The following is a 14,685-nucleotide window of genomic DNA, read 5'->3' on the forward strand; positions in this document are numbered from 1 at the left end:
CTCATCGAGTTTTGAGGTCAAGAGGTGAGTAAACTTTTATTATATTTTTTAAGTTTTTTTTTGTTGTTATTTTATTCTTTAATTTTCCCTATTTTTTTATCCCTCTTCTACTTTATTGTTGATTCTTTTTATCCATCTTTCACTTTGTTTCTTCTTCTTCCTATTCATCTATATTTTTTTTTACTTTTTCTTTATTCTATTTATACTTCTTATTCTTGTGTTTTTTATTCTTATTATTTTCTGTTCTATTTATTCTTCTCATTCTTTAACTTTTTTCTTTTTTTTTTCTTCCTCATAAGTTGCTGTATTGATGTCAACGGTAAAGAAAAATGTTGTTATCTTTATATTGAACTGTAATTTATTTTTTATTTTTTATGGCTCTTGTTGCTTTGTTTATACATGAGTAAAATTTTCTTTAGATTTAACGGTTCAGAGAGTTGTTTTCTTTTTATTCAATTGCTAAAACAAGTTCTTTTCTTTAAATTCAACGGATAAGAAATCAGTAAATAAATAAAATATGTAAAATAGTTGTGTTTTTTTGTATTCAATGGAGATCATTAAAAAAATAAAAATTATGTTTTATATTCAACGGAAAAATAAATAAAGGTGATTTAATTACATTCACCAATAAAATCTGTAAAAATTGTTGTTTTGATATATATATAAAAAAAGGAAAGCTACTTGTTCTGTTTATATTCAATGTTAAATAGATCGGTTTTCTTTCCTTGCACACACACACACACACACACACACACACACACACACACACACACACACACACACATTTATTTATTATGGCGGAGTTTTTTGTGCTGGACGGTGATAATAACACGTCGTCTCCGCCTACCTAACCTAACTGTTCTCCCTCCAGCAGGCGTCCTTTGGTTGGGGTGTGAAAGCGATCAAGTCTTCCTGCAAACTAGATTTCCGTAAGTGTGTTATCGGTAAAAAAGTTGAGTGGCAATTTCGATACTGGTTGACTTCGTTGTGTCATTCCGCCTCGAGATAAAACAAAAAAGAAAGGCCCAAAAAAAGCAGTCTTGTTAGCAGTCACTCGGGTTTTATATTACGACTGATGAAGTGATTGAAGCGAAAACCTGCAGGCGAGGAAAAAATGCTGTAAAAAGCTAAAACACACGAAATCAAGTAGTGCCAGAGATAATAAATATTGCTATAAAAAATATTGTTACTGTTATTATTATCATTATTATTATTATTATTATTATTATTATTATTATTATTATTATTATTATTATTATTATTATTATTGTTGTTGTTGTTGTTGTTGTTGTTGTTGTTATTATTATAAGACGAAGCAGGGAGAGAGGTAGATTGTGGACGCTATACGCCGCCTATTCAGAAGCCCCAAAATACCTGATACGCAGAGAATGAGAAAATGAAAGTGAGGAGATTTGGGACGCCCAGGATGACCGGATGCACGGCGGTGGCTGAGTCCAAATCCACACTCTAACTAGATGGCTGTCGGCTGGCAAGCTCATCCGCCTTTTGACAGGTCTCATATTTCGCCATGCTGAATGTCAAGTCACCCTCCTCGCGGATAGCCCAGTGGGGGAGCCGGTTAAGTTAGTCAGACAGTCCCACCATGCAACAGGCCGTACAGGATAACATGGCACCAGTAGGAGTGGACCAAACCCCAGCCTGACAGTCCCACCATGCAACAGGCCGTACGGGATTACATGGCACCGGTAGGAGTGGACCAAACCCCAGCCTGACAGTCCCACCATGCAACAGGCCGTACAGGATAACATGGCATCAGTAAAACACCAGCCTGACAGTCCCATCATGCAACAGGCCGTACAGGATAACATGGCATCAGTAGGAGTGGACCAAACACCAGCCTGACAGTCCCACCATGCAACAGGCCGTACAGGATAACATGGCACCAGTAGGAGTGGACCAAACACCAGCCTGACAGTCCCATCATGCAGCAGGCAGTACTGGATTACATGGCATCAGTAGGAGTGGACCAAACACCAGCCTGACAGTCCCACCATGCAACAGGCCGTACAGGATAACATGGTGCCAGTAGTGGACCAAACACCAGCCTGACAGTCCCATCATGCAGCAGGCCGTACAGGATAACATGGTGCCAGTAGGAGTGGACCAAACACCAGCCTGACAGTCCCATCATGCAACAGACTGTACAGGATTACATGACACCAGTAGTAGGGGACCAAATCACCAGACTAACACACGAAAAAAAAAATGGGAAAAGTGATATCCAAAAAAAAAAAAAACATTAACATAAAACCAATCCATCATAAGTATCAGGAAGAAAAACTGATGGAAAACACTCACGAATATGATGAAATGAAAAAAAAAAATGATGGAATGAATAAAATAACACAAGGAAATAATTACGAACACACGAGTAAAGAACAGAAGATGAGTTTTGGGGCATCATCATCATCATCATCATCATCATCACCATACTAAAAAAAATAAAGAAAACAAAGAAAAAAACATTTGATTAGGTTTGCATTAACAATTAGGTTTAAACTACAAGGGGGAGGGGAGTAAAGAAGAAATCAGTATTAATAAAAGTCATATCCAAAAAAAAAAAGAAAAATATGGAAACGACGTAGAACAAAAGAAAAAAAGATACGTGTGTGTGTGTGTGTGTGTGTGTGTGTGTGTGTGTGTGTGTGTGTGTGTTGTTTTCCTCATTATTTTCACGTCAGCACGAATTTTTCACGCAGGAACGAACGCACAAACACAGCAGCCAATCAACGCCCGGAACCACCTTTTGTTTACCTTTTCCTCGCCTCTCATTGGCTGGTTTTCTTGCCTGCCTTTCTCTCCTCCTCCTTCTCCTCTTCTTTTTCCTACTCTTTCTTCTCCTTCTCCTCCTCCTTGTTCTTTTTGTCTTTACTCTCTCTTCTCCTCCTCCTCCTCCTCCTCCTCCTCCTCCTCTTCCTCCTCCTTCTCCCTCAGTTCTCAATAAATATTTTCCTTGACGCTAAATGAAAATCTGTCAGGTATACGTCAAGTGAGAGAGAGAGAGAGAGAGAGAGAGAGAGAGAGAGAGAGAGAGAGAGAGAGAGAGAGAGAGAGAGAGAGAGAGAGAGAGAGAGAGAGAGAGAGAGAGAGAGAGAGAGAGAGAGAGAGAGAGAGATTTGTTTCTTCACTATTATCAAATTTACAAAACAATATATATTCTGGAACCACTGATAAAGGAGGACGAGAAAAAGAAGACGAAGAAGAAGAAGAAGAAAAAGAAGAAGAAGAAGAAGAAGAAGAAGAAGAAGAAGAAGAAAAAGAAGAAGAAAAAGAAGAAGAAAACAAAAACAAGAACAAGAAGAACAAGAAGAAAAAAAAAGAAAAAACTATAGTCATCAACAGAAACATGGGAGCTGGAAAAAGAAGAAGAGGAGGAGAAAGAGGAAGTGGAGGAAGAGGAGGAGGAGGAGGAGGATAGTCTCCCACGGTGTTCGGGAGATGACGAGAAGGTGGATAAGTGTCAGGTAGATACTTAATGACGCGGTGACAGGTGAGAGAGAGAGAGAGAGAGAGAGAGAGAGAGAGAGAGAGAGAGAGAGAGAGAGAGAGAGAGAGAGAGAGAGAGAGAGAGAGATGAAGGGGAGTAGGATAAAGAGTAAAGATAGTACGATTTCTCTTTCTTCTTTTTTTTCTTTTTCTTCTTTTTTTCTTCTTCTTCTTCTTTTTCTCCTCCTTCTTCCTCTTCTTTTCTTTTTTCTTTGTACTTTTCCATCTATTTTAAACTTAACTTCTATTCTGTTTTTGTTTTTTTCATCTTCTCCTCCTCCATCAAGAGATAGATAAATAGAAAGATAGAGATAGATAGAGAGAAAGAGAGAGAGGGGGGGATAGAAAAATACTTAAGCAGAATAGATAAAAGGAAAAACTAATAAAACAAGTAAAAAAACAAACGATGAAAACCTCAGAATACTTAATCGTCAAAGTCAATTATCAAAAGCGACGAACGTTTGATGAATTTACTTTAGTTACCCTTAAAAATTATTCCTACTCGCAGCCAAATCCTCTAAAAACATGCTTAATAATCCATAGTAATCCCTCAAATTGACTCAAACAATCGAGAAAACGAAGAATATAACACAAACAATTCCCAAAAAAGCCCCCAAATCCCTCTATAAACTACCTTTGTCTATTATGGAAGTGTAAAAGAAAACGCACCAAGGTGAAAATTGAGAGGGACCCTGCAAGAAATTCTCCTCCTCCTCCACCGCCTTCTTCTTCTTGTTCCTCTTTCCTCCCTGTCCTCTTCCTTCTCCTCCTCCTCCTCCTCTTCCTCCTCTCTATCGTCCTCCTTCTTTTCCTTCCTGTCCTCTTCCTCCTCCTCTTTTTTTCTCATCCTTCTCCTCCTCTTCCTTGGTTCTCTTTCCTTCCTTTCCTTTTTTTTCTCCTCCTCTAGAGAAGAAGATAAAGATAAACAAAAGCAAGAAGAAATGAACCAAAACATTAAGAGAAGGGAAGAGGAAGAGAACTGGGAAGAGAAGAGAAGGGAGAGAGGAAGGGAAGAGAAGAGACGAGTGAAGTGAAAAGGAAGAGATGAATTGAAGAAGTGTAGAGACGAGAAGAGGTAAAGAGGATAAGAAAAAGGGTAGAGAAAAGAGGAGAACAGGTGAAAAGGAAAGGATGAAAGGGAAATACTGGATGAGGGAGGGAAGTGCAGAGATGAAAAGAGATAAGGAATGAAGAAAGGAAGAAAAGAAGAGATGAAGGAGAGAGAAAGGAAGAAAGAGAAGAGAGAGTGATGATTAGAGTAGAGCAGCGATGTAAGAGGAGAGGAAAGAGAAGTGAGGAAGAAAAGAAACAATAAAGGAAAAAAAAACAGTGAAGGAAGAGAAAAGAAGAGAAGGAGGGAAAATAAAGGAGAGAGAGAGAGAGAGAGAGAGAGAGAGAGAGAGAGAGAGAGAGAGAGAGAGAGAGAGAGAGAGAGAGAGAGAGAGAGAGAGAGAGAGAGAGAGAGAGAGAGAGAGAGAGAGAGAGAGAGAGAGAGAGAGAGAGAGAGAGAGAGGAATGTTATGGTTGTGTTACCTGTTATTTATGGTTCCTCCACGCACCTTACCTGTGTCCCTGTGTCTTAAAAGGAATGCAGGTAAAAATAAATTACCTGCCTGCCCCTGGACGGAAGGTGAACCGAACCGCTGATGTTAAGGATGAGAGGAAACATTCGTGTATATTCTTATCTTTTCCTGTTCTGGTCGGTGGCTCCATCCTCTATCATAATTACTTAGCAAAGATCGACCATCCAGGATCTCTTCCTCTTGCTCTTGTTGTACAGGTGACCCGTTGGAGAGTCAGGCCTTCATATCGGCCCAACCCGTAAATATAAAAATAAAACAAGCATTATCCACTACAAATCATCCTGTTCCCTACTTCTTACATACCACATCTTTTACAGAAAACTCTTCATGGCTTCTATAATTCTCTCATTTTCTTCAGCACTCAGTCCCAGCAGCAGCAGCAGCCATTCCCTCTCCGTTCTTGCAATCCGCCCATTCACATCCCAGCCCATCTCACTCAGTGCCACCCTCATCATCTATAGTTACAGCAATATGTCGGTAATAAGACCCATATTCTCAAACACTTCGGGGCCCACACACCCACAGTTGGTAAGGGTTTCGTAGGGGTTGTTGTGTTAGTATTTCCAAGGGTAGTTTTTTGAGCCTAGTGATAGTGTGACAAGGCTCTCGTAGAGGTGGTTGTGTTAGTATTTCCATGGGTGAGAGTTATATAAAAGAGGTAATCGTTCTTCAGTTAGTCTAACAGCAATTGCAGAGTTAATATGAATAATAGAAGAAAAAAGGAATGGTTAGTGCGGAAACAATCAACTCCTTTAAGAATCGCATTGACCGTCACTTTGCTGCGTCGGGAGAGAACGTACAGAAGTGCTTTAATCTTTCCACAGGTCACTCTAGTGGCTGACGGACTGACGGACTTTCTGCTGCCTGTTCGTCCATGTTCCCATGTATAATCCTCCTCCTCCTCCTCCTACTACTACTACTGCTATTACTACTATTACTACTACTACTTCACCTACTACTACTACTACTACTACTACTACTATTTATATTATTACTACAGCTATTACAGAACTCCTCCTGCCTCTGTCCCTGCTCCTCCTTATCAAGATATTCGTCACCTCTTCCATATTCATCGCCCGTACCACCCTACTTTTTTTGTTGAGGTAATTGGACAATGGGGGGACGCTGCACGACAAAAAAATAATGCAAATGACGGCAAAACATACGAAACACAGAAAAGGAAATGGAACGAGACGGAGAGACAGAAGCTGACAGTAATGCCGTTTTGAAATCCATGAAATATTGTACGATCTCTAAGATACTAATTATTGCCGGAACATTAAGTGAGGGATCAAGGCAGGTGTGAAAAGACAATCTATGTATCTGTGTGTTTGTGGGATCTCTTAAGGACGATTACTGTAGCGTTATGTAATGGATCGATGCAGGAAAGGGGAGGCGATCTGGGTATCTGTTTATCCTGATAACTAAGCGTTTGTGTGTTCGTATGTCCATACTGTATGAGTGCACCTGTGTAACCTTTGTTTCTGCGCACGTTCACTTCATACAGAGGAGTTCGTCCACCCATGTAGCGGTACGCCCCGGTGTGCACCGGCAACACGGCGCCTCCGTAGCGCCAGGCAGCGGTCCTGCACACGCCAGTCCGCCTCCTCCTACCCCTCCGGGTACTGTCGCCGGCCTCCCCCAGACAGATAATCGACTCTCTTGGCAGGCACACGGCGCGGTGCGAGTGTGACTCCGAGTGGCATGCGCGGGGTGCACGTGCTTGGCCCACGTGAGGCCGGGACGGGTGTGACTGGTCAGTGAGCGACAGGTGAGGCCATGGCGAGGGCGTCGAGGCCACCTGTGCGTCCCAACCTGAGGGGCGGCCTCCGCCTCCTCATCCTCCTCTCGCTCCTCTTGGATGTTATGGTTCCTCCAGGTAAGATGTTTTTCCCTCCCTCCTTCCTTCACGTGCCTTATACTTCTTCTTCTGCTATCGCTGATATGTGCTGTGGCCAAGTCGTTAGCGCGTGAATGAGGTCCCGAGGACCCGGATTCAAGTTCCACCGCAAGTAGCTGACGTTATTTTTGGGGGGAGCTTAATTTTAGGCAGTGTTTCTTTTTATGTAGTTCGTACTGTCTGTCTTTTTTCCAGTATTCATTCTCTCGTTGTTTGCCTTCCTTCTCACCTCACATCTCGTATTTCCACACACAGGTGAGGCGGCGGCGGTGCTGGTGCTCGGGGCGAGGCGATGTTATGAAAAGTTTTGTCGGAGGTCTATCTTGCCAGAGGAAGCGGACCCGGCTAACATCAACTCAGCGGGCGTGTGTATGTTGGTGAAGCCTGAGGCGAAACAAAGGGACAAATGGGGAGATTATGTCCATCTTCTGGGGCTTCAAATCTCTAACGTGACTGTCTTTGCAGGTAAGGGACGGTTGTGTGTGTGAGGTTGTGTGGGATGGGAAAGAATGAAGAGTGAAAGGGGATGAAGGGACAGAGGAACAGATAGGGGGAGGAGTGGGAATGGGAAGAGGAGGGGGTAGGGCGGGGAATAAGAACGAGCCGGTAATGGAGAGATTTATTCTATGTAAGGTAAGAGGTTAACAGAAGGATACACATTTGTGATATACTGATATACTTATTTCCTTCGACATACTGAGCAAAATAAAATACTAAATACAACTACTTTTTTCTTCCTCCCTTCTTTTACTCTTCTCCTTTACCTTCACTGTCTCTGTTTTTTACTCTTTTCCTTCTCTCCACCTCTTTCTGTCATTCATCTCCTTCGTGAACACACTATTTGTTTTATCCTTTCATTTTCAATATATTCCTCCTTATCTTCACGCATTTCCAATCTTTTCTTCCTTTTCTCCAATTTCTACTTCCTTTCATTCATTTTCCCTTCCCCTGCACACTCTACTCCTTTTCATTTCCTTCGCTCCCTACCACTTGTCTCTTTCACTCCAAACTCCACTCCTCCCCTCAATCTTCCCTTCACAGGCATAGTTCAAAGTCCGATACGCATCACAGAACATCGGGTCCTTGAAGTGGAGTTCCCGTGCAGTGTGAGGCTGTCCAGGTACCCTTTCGGCAGGTATTTGTGTAACTTCACCGTTCTTCAAACAAAATGGAACAGTAAGTGGAAGCTCGCATATACCGAAAACGGAGATTACCGGGATGTTAAGTACCAAAAGGACATGAACCTTCTTGATTTCCGCCGAGAGAAGGTAACAGCAGAGGTGCATTCTTCTAGTTCCATGTTAACCTTAAGCCTTCACCTGGCGAAGCAATCTGATTACCACATCACCAAGAGCTTCTTACCAAGCTCCCTCATGTTTCTGATCTGTTACTTGTCTCTTTTCTTCCCTTCCGCGTGTTTCAACGAAAGGGTAATGGTTTTCCTGACCCCCCTCCTTGTTCTCGTTACCCCCTTCTCTTCTGCGACGAACACCTACGTTAGAACACCGTACTACAAGTTAATTGACGTGCATGTGGTATGTCGCGTTGATCGTCCTCTGCTTTGTCGTTGTGGTTGCCAATGCGTTCATCGATAGTCTGAGGGTTTCGAAGATGAAATCACAAACTGACCTGATGAAACAGGCGTCGGCGTCGAAAAGGTGCAATACTTCCTGCCAGGTGTTGCTCGCCATCTATTTTGTGGCCCTGATCGTGATGCTTGTCTTGTAAGCGAACATCCTGTAGGCGCCTACAGGATGTCTTTGCTGAACAAGACAAACGCCACGATCAGAGCCACAAAACAGATGGCGAGGAACACCTGGCAGGAAGTATTACACCTTTCGACGCCAACACTTTTTTCATTAGGTCGGTCTGTGATTTCACCTTCGAAACCCTCGGACTATTGATGGGCGCATTGGCAACCACAACGACAAAGCAAAGATTTGTCTTGTTCGGCAAAGACATCCTGTATAGGCGCCTGCAGGATGTCCGCTGAACAAGACAAACATCACGATCAGGGCCACAAAACAGATGTGTGTGTGTGTGTGTGCGCGTATTTGCGTGCGTATTTCGCGATCGCCAGCCAATACCCATCCCGACTGAGGCCGGGGCTCATAAGTGACGGATCTCTGCGTCCGGCTGAAACCTCACACCCACACACACCGGGGAGGCGGGACACGACCTCGACTGACACCCGGTACATATTCACTGCTGGGGGGACAGGGGTCACTGATTAAAGGGGACTGCCCATTCTTCTCCACTCCCCACGGGAATCGAACCCGGGACCTCATGGTTGTGGCACGAGCGCGCTAACCACTGCACTTTGTCTTCTATCTGTCTGTGTTTTTTTTTTTAATACTAACGCCACCAAAACATCCTCACTGTTAGCATTAAGACCACCAAAACATCCTCACTGTTAGCATTAAGACCACCAAAACATCCACACTGTTAGCATTAAGACCACCAAAACATCCTCACTGTTAGCATTAAGACCACCAAAACATCCACACTGTTAGCATTAAGACCACCAAAACATCCTCACTGTTAGCATTAAGACCACCAAAACATCCTCACTGTTAGGAGCTTAATACTAACGCCAGAATGAACACAGGGGAACCACAACACCTGTAACATTTTAGTCAGATAAGAAGACGAAAGAAGAGTCTGCCGTCCATTATTACCTGCCTGAAAATAGCAAGCAGGTGAAGGTTTTCCGCGATATCTAATGCCTCACCTTCCTCGTCCGTCTGTTTACAAGTATGAAAATTACTACTTAAGATCATTATAATTAGGATGTAACTGTTTATCTTACTTCCTCTCCTCCTGTTGGCTCTACTAACTTGGTGGTGTAATTTTATCTGCAAATAAAGGCTTAGATGTGCCTCTGCTCTCATGTGTCCTCCTTGTAACAGCCCGGCACTTCCTATAGCCGGCTCCGTGTTGCCTCGACCTTGAGCTTCGACCAGTAGTCTTAAATGTATCGGCCCCTCAGTTCGCCAATTTGAAAAGCCCCTCGTAAAAGTTCCTAGAATATTAATGGACTGTTTTGAGATGCAAAACTCTTCCCTTGACTTGCAAACGTTTGCGTGCTGAAAACGTTAACAAATTCATTAGATCATGTTGTTTTAGTGTTCCAGTTTTACTCATTCCATTATTTACTTGACATAGCATTGATTTTTAATACATATTTTTTATATCTATTACATATTCTTTACTTATATCTAGGCTTTTTTTATTAATATTTAGATGATAATTCATGAAGCGAAGTATGAGTAAATAAATGTGTGTGTGTGTGTGTGTGTGTGTGTGTGTGTGTGTGTGTGTGTGTGTGTGTGTGTGTGTGTGTGTGTGTGTGTGTAATAGCGTTTATGGAAATTAGGAGACATTATACAAGTTATGCAACTGTTCTATTCTTAGTACACGGTCACAACACACACACACACACACACACACACACACACACACACACACATATCCCAAGAGCGTGACTAATTGGTCTTCCTGAATTAATATTAACCAGAATGTTATCGACAGTCAAACAAAGGGACCGTAAAAGGATAGTGTGAGTGCGGCTACATCTTAAAGTCACTGGTTCAACTTAGCATTCCAATTACAGAGTTAGGTAAAGGTAGAAGTCAAGGGCAGGTAAGAAATTAGGTCCTATTCTTGTACATTTTGGCTCCCAAGCACACGTAATTTACAAGGCCTTCGTAGGAGTTTTAGGCATTTCCAGGGGTGGCTTTATGACCCTGGTGGTTGTTTGATCCTTCCTCTGTATCATGAGCCTATGATGACCACTATTGGCAAGGCTTTCGTCGGAGTTTCGGGCATTTCCAGGGATGTTTTTATGAGGGGTTGCATGAACCTATGATGACCCTATATTGGCAGGCTTTTCGTAGGAGTTTTGGGCCTTTCCAGGGTTGTTTTTTATGACCCTGGTGGTTGTTTGATCCTTCCTCTGTACCATGAACCTATGATGACCCCTATTGGCAAGGCTTTCGTCGGAGTTTCGGGCATTTCCAGGGATGTTTTTATGACCCTGGTGGTTGTTTGATCCTTCCTCTGTACCATGAACCTATGATGACCCCTATTGGCAAGGCTTTCGTAGGAGTTTTGGGCATTTCCAGGGATGTTTTTTATGACCCTGGTGGTTGTTTGATCCTTCCTCTGTACCATGATCCTAAGATTACCCCTATTGGCAAGGCTTTCGTAGGAGTTTTGGGAATTTCTAGGGATGTTTTTATGACCCTGGTGGTTGTATGACCCTTCTTCTGTACCGTGAGCCTGAAACAAACACGGATTGAACCCCAATTAATCTTCTTTTTGGACTTTGAAAATAATTGATGTGAGAGGTGGAAGCGTCTTAGAATATCAACTCGAGTCTTAGAGGTTTACGATGTTTGATGAAAAGGAAATGCTGTGAGAGAGAGACAAAACGTAGCTGCCTTTTCCCATACATACGGTTTTAAGCAGTGGGACTTAACTTTTTTACAATAACGCCCCCGCTAAGAATGGACCCTTCCCTCCATGCTATCCCCTCCCCCATCCCCTCTTGCGTCTGTAGAAATTAATGGCTGAACGAAATATCAAACGTGCCCAATACTAGAGAAAAGCATCAGGCCCAAGAAAAGAGAGGAAAGAAAAGAGAAGGAGCAATAAAGGGCCTCCTACCCCATTGCTCTCTCCCAATTACTGTCACTACTGAGGCTATTAACTCCCCTCCCTGCCTCCACAGCCCCAAAACTGTACACATTGCCACGTTGTCCTCCTCTAACCTCCTATCCCATTCCTCTCTGCCTATTACTGTTCCTACTGAGGCTATTAACTCCCCTTTATCTGCCTCCATACAGCCCCAACACAGTACAGATTGCCTCGTTGTCCTCCTCTGGCCTCCTATCCCATTCCTCTCTCCCTATTACTGTCCCCACTGCGGCTATTAACTCCCCTGTCTCTGCCTCCACACAGCCCTAACACAGTACAGATTGCCCCGTTGTCCTCCTCAAGCCTCCTATACCATTCCTCTCTCCCTATTACTGTCCCCACTGAGGCTAGTAAACTCCCCTCTCTGCCTCTCATAATTGCTGCATCCTACAGTTAGATGGGCCGAGGGGACGAACTTTTAGATGGGTTACTGTTATACTTTTCCGTTTTCTACACTAATTAACAGAAAACGGATAAAGATGCATGACTCCTATATAATGAAGAAGCACCTAACGAACGTATAATATGACCTAACCAGCCCCCTAAAACACTGAAGAAAAAGAAGAAGAAGAAGTAGAAGAAGAAGAAGAAGTATATGAGCTGAGAAATAAGATATGAAACCCCTTAAACACATCTATTCCTTTGTTTTTACAGCAAGAGAGGCAGATCAATGGACAAAAAATAAAAACAGCACCATAAAAGCCCCCTAAACCCTGCTTCGGCAAAAGAAAAACAAGAACGAGAGGATAGAAGAGAGATCAATTCATCTATTCAGAGTCTAAAGATCAACAGAGAAAACGGAATCACAGAGCCACGAACTTAATCAAAACAAAACACATCCCCAAAACTTAATCAAAATACATAAAAAACTTGAAAAAACCAACTTCATATAAAATAATAGTATAAAAATCGAACAAAAACGTATCAAAAAATAAAATATAATAAAAAGCCTAGTAGTAAATAAAACTTAATCGAAACAAAACACATCCACAGCGCCACAAACTCCATCAAAATAGTAAAACAAACGCAAGGACGCCAAGCAAAGAAAACAAAGGTCGGTCAAACGCTTCCACCTCTCACCTCCACTATTTCCAAAGGTCGAAAATGAGGTCAATCGGATTCTAATGAGTGTTTGTTTAGATTCACGGCACAGGAGAAGGGTCAGACTACCACCAGGGTCACAGAACTATCCCTGCGAAATACCCAAAGCTCCTACGAAAGCCTTGTCGGACGCTTCCACCTCTCAGATCCACTATTTCCAAAGGTCGAAAATGAGATCAATCGGATTCTAATGAGTGTTTGTTTAGATTCACGGCACAGAAGAAGGGTCAGACTACCACCAGGGTCACAGAACTACCCCTGGAAATGCCCAAGACTTCTACGAAAGCCTTGTGTCCTTGGGCACCATATAGTTTGAAAGAGAATATGACGCAGAGACACCCGGACAAAGGTCTAAATGAATAATAAGATAGAGCGTGTCTTGAGAGCAAAAGTGTGTGTGTGTGTGTGTGTGTGTGTGTGTGTGTGTGTGTGTGTGTGTGTGTGCTTGGAAAACCCCGACGGTCAGTGATAATATGACGAGGATAACGAGGCCAAGACCTTCAGGAGGAGGAGGAGGAGGAGGAGGAGGAGGAGGAGTAGGGGCAAAAGATAAGATCAAACAGAAGAAAAATGAGAGAAAGAGAAGGATAAATATTCCTAAGAAAAGACAAGAATAGAAAGAAGAAGAAGAAGAAGAAGAAAAAAAAGAAGAAGAAGAAATTACAATAACGATAATAGCTTACGAAACTGAATATGATGGAGAAATAGAAGTAGTGAAATAAAAAAAAATGATGATGATGATGATGATGGTGATTTTGCAGCAGCAGCAGAGGTAGTAGTAGTAGTAGTAGTAGTAGTAGTAGTAGTAGATGACGAGAAAGAGAAAAACGAGAATAAAAAAATAAAACAAAGCGAAACTGAAAGGAAAAAGAAAAATATGAGGAAAAAAGAGAAGAACAAGCTTATGTAGGAGGTAGATTGAAGGAGGTAACACGTGGGAGGGAGGTGAAGGATAGGGAGAGAGGGAGGGAGGAAGGAGAGGAAGAGAATGGAATACACAAGGATGCACAAAGGTATAAGGAGACTAGAAGAGGCCAGACAGACGGCCTCCACACGGCAGCTCCGAGGAAGAATGTGGAGGAGGGAAAAAGATGTCATGGAGAAAAAGTGGGCGGTGAGGTGAGGTGTGGGTAGAGGAGGAGGAAGAAGAAGAAGAAGAAGAAGAAGAAGAAGAAGAAGAAGAAGAAGAAGAAGAAGAAGAAGAAGAAGAAGCACAAGAACACGAACAAGAAGAAAAAAAAAAGAACAAGAACAAGAACAAGAACAAGAACAAGAACAAGAAGAACAAGAACAAGAACAAGAACAAGAAGAAAAAAAATAAGTAGAAGAAGAAGCACAAGAAGAAGAAAAAGAAGAAGAAAAAGAAGAAGAAGAAGAAGAAGAAGAAGAAGAAGAAGAAGAAGAAGAAGAAGAAGAAGAACAAGAAGAAAAGAAGAAGAAGAAGAAGAAGAAGAAGAAGAAAAAGAAGAAGATGAAGAAGAAGAAGAAAAAAAAAGGAGGAGGGGTATAAGAAAATGAGTGAGCCATTTTTTTTCGGTTATACGTACAAAAAAAAAAAAATAATAATAATAATCGTAATAATAACTAAAATCATAAAAATATCATCAACCACCACCACCACTACTACTACTACTACAATTACTACTACAACTACTACTACTACTACTACTACTGTTACTACTCCTACTGTTACAGCACACCAGGAAACGCTAAAAAACAACAATTACATTACCAAGTCAATGATATGCGAATGAGTCTTTGTTTTATTCAGATCCTCCTCACAGTAACCCAACCCTATTTACACGGAAGGGAGAGAAAGAAGGATGATTTGAGTCAACTGAGAATCTATTGTATACTGTATTAGAATCAAGGGGCTATAATAATAATAATAATAGT

The 14,685-nt window shown here is 42.1% G+C and overlaps 1 long non-coding RNA gene across 1 annotated transcript; it reads left to right on the forward strand.

The window, feature by feature from the left end:
• Positions 1-6,290: 6,290 nt before the first annotated feature.
• Positions 6,291-9,868, forward strand: LOC126985644 (uncharacterized). The gene is made up of 3 exons (XR_007738834.1): positions 6,291-6,969; positions 7,246-7,455; positions 8,032-9,868. It is a non-coding gene; the product is annotated as an uncharacterized LOC126985644 (long non-coding RNA).
• The last annotated feature ends 4,817 nt before the right edge of the window (positions 9,869-14,685 follow it).

Source organism: Eriocheir sinensis, chromosome 60 (genome assembly GCF_024679095.1).
Source record: "Eriocheir sinensis breed Jianghai 21 chromosome 60, ASM2467909v1, whole genome shotgun sequence".
In the NCBI taxonomy this organism is placed as follows: domain Eukaryota; kingdom Metazoa; phylum Arthropoda; class Malacostraca; order Decapoda; family Varunidae; genus Eriocheir; species Eriocheir sinensis.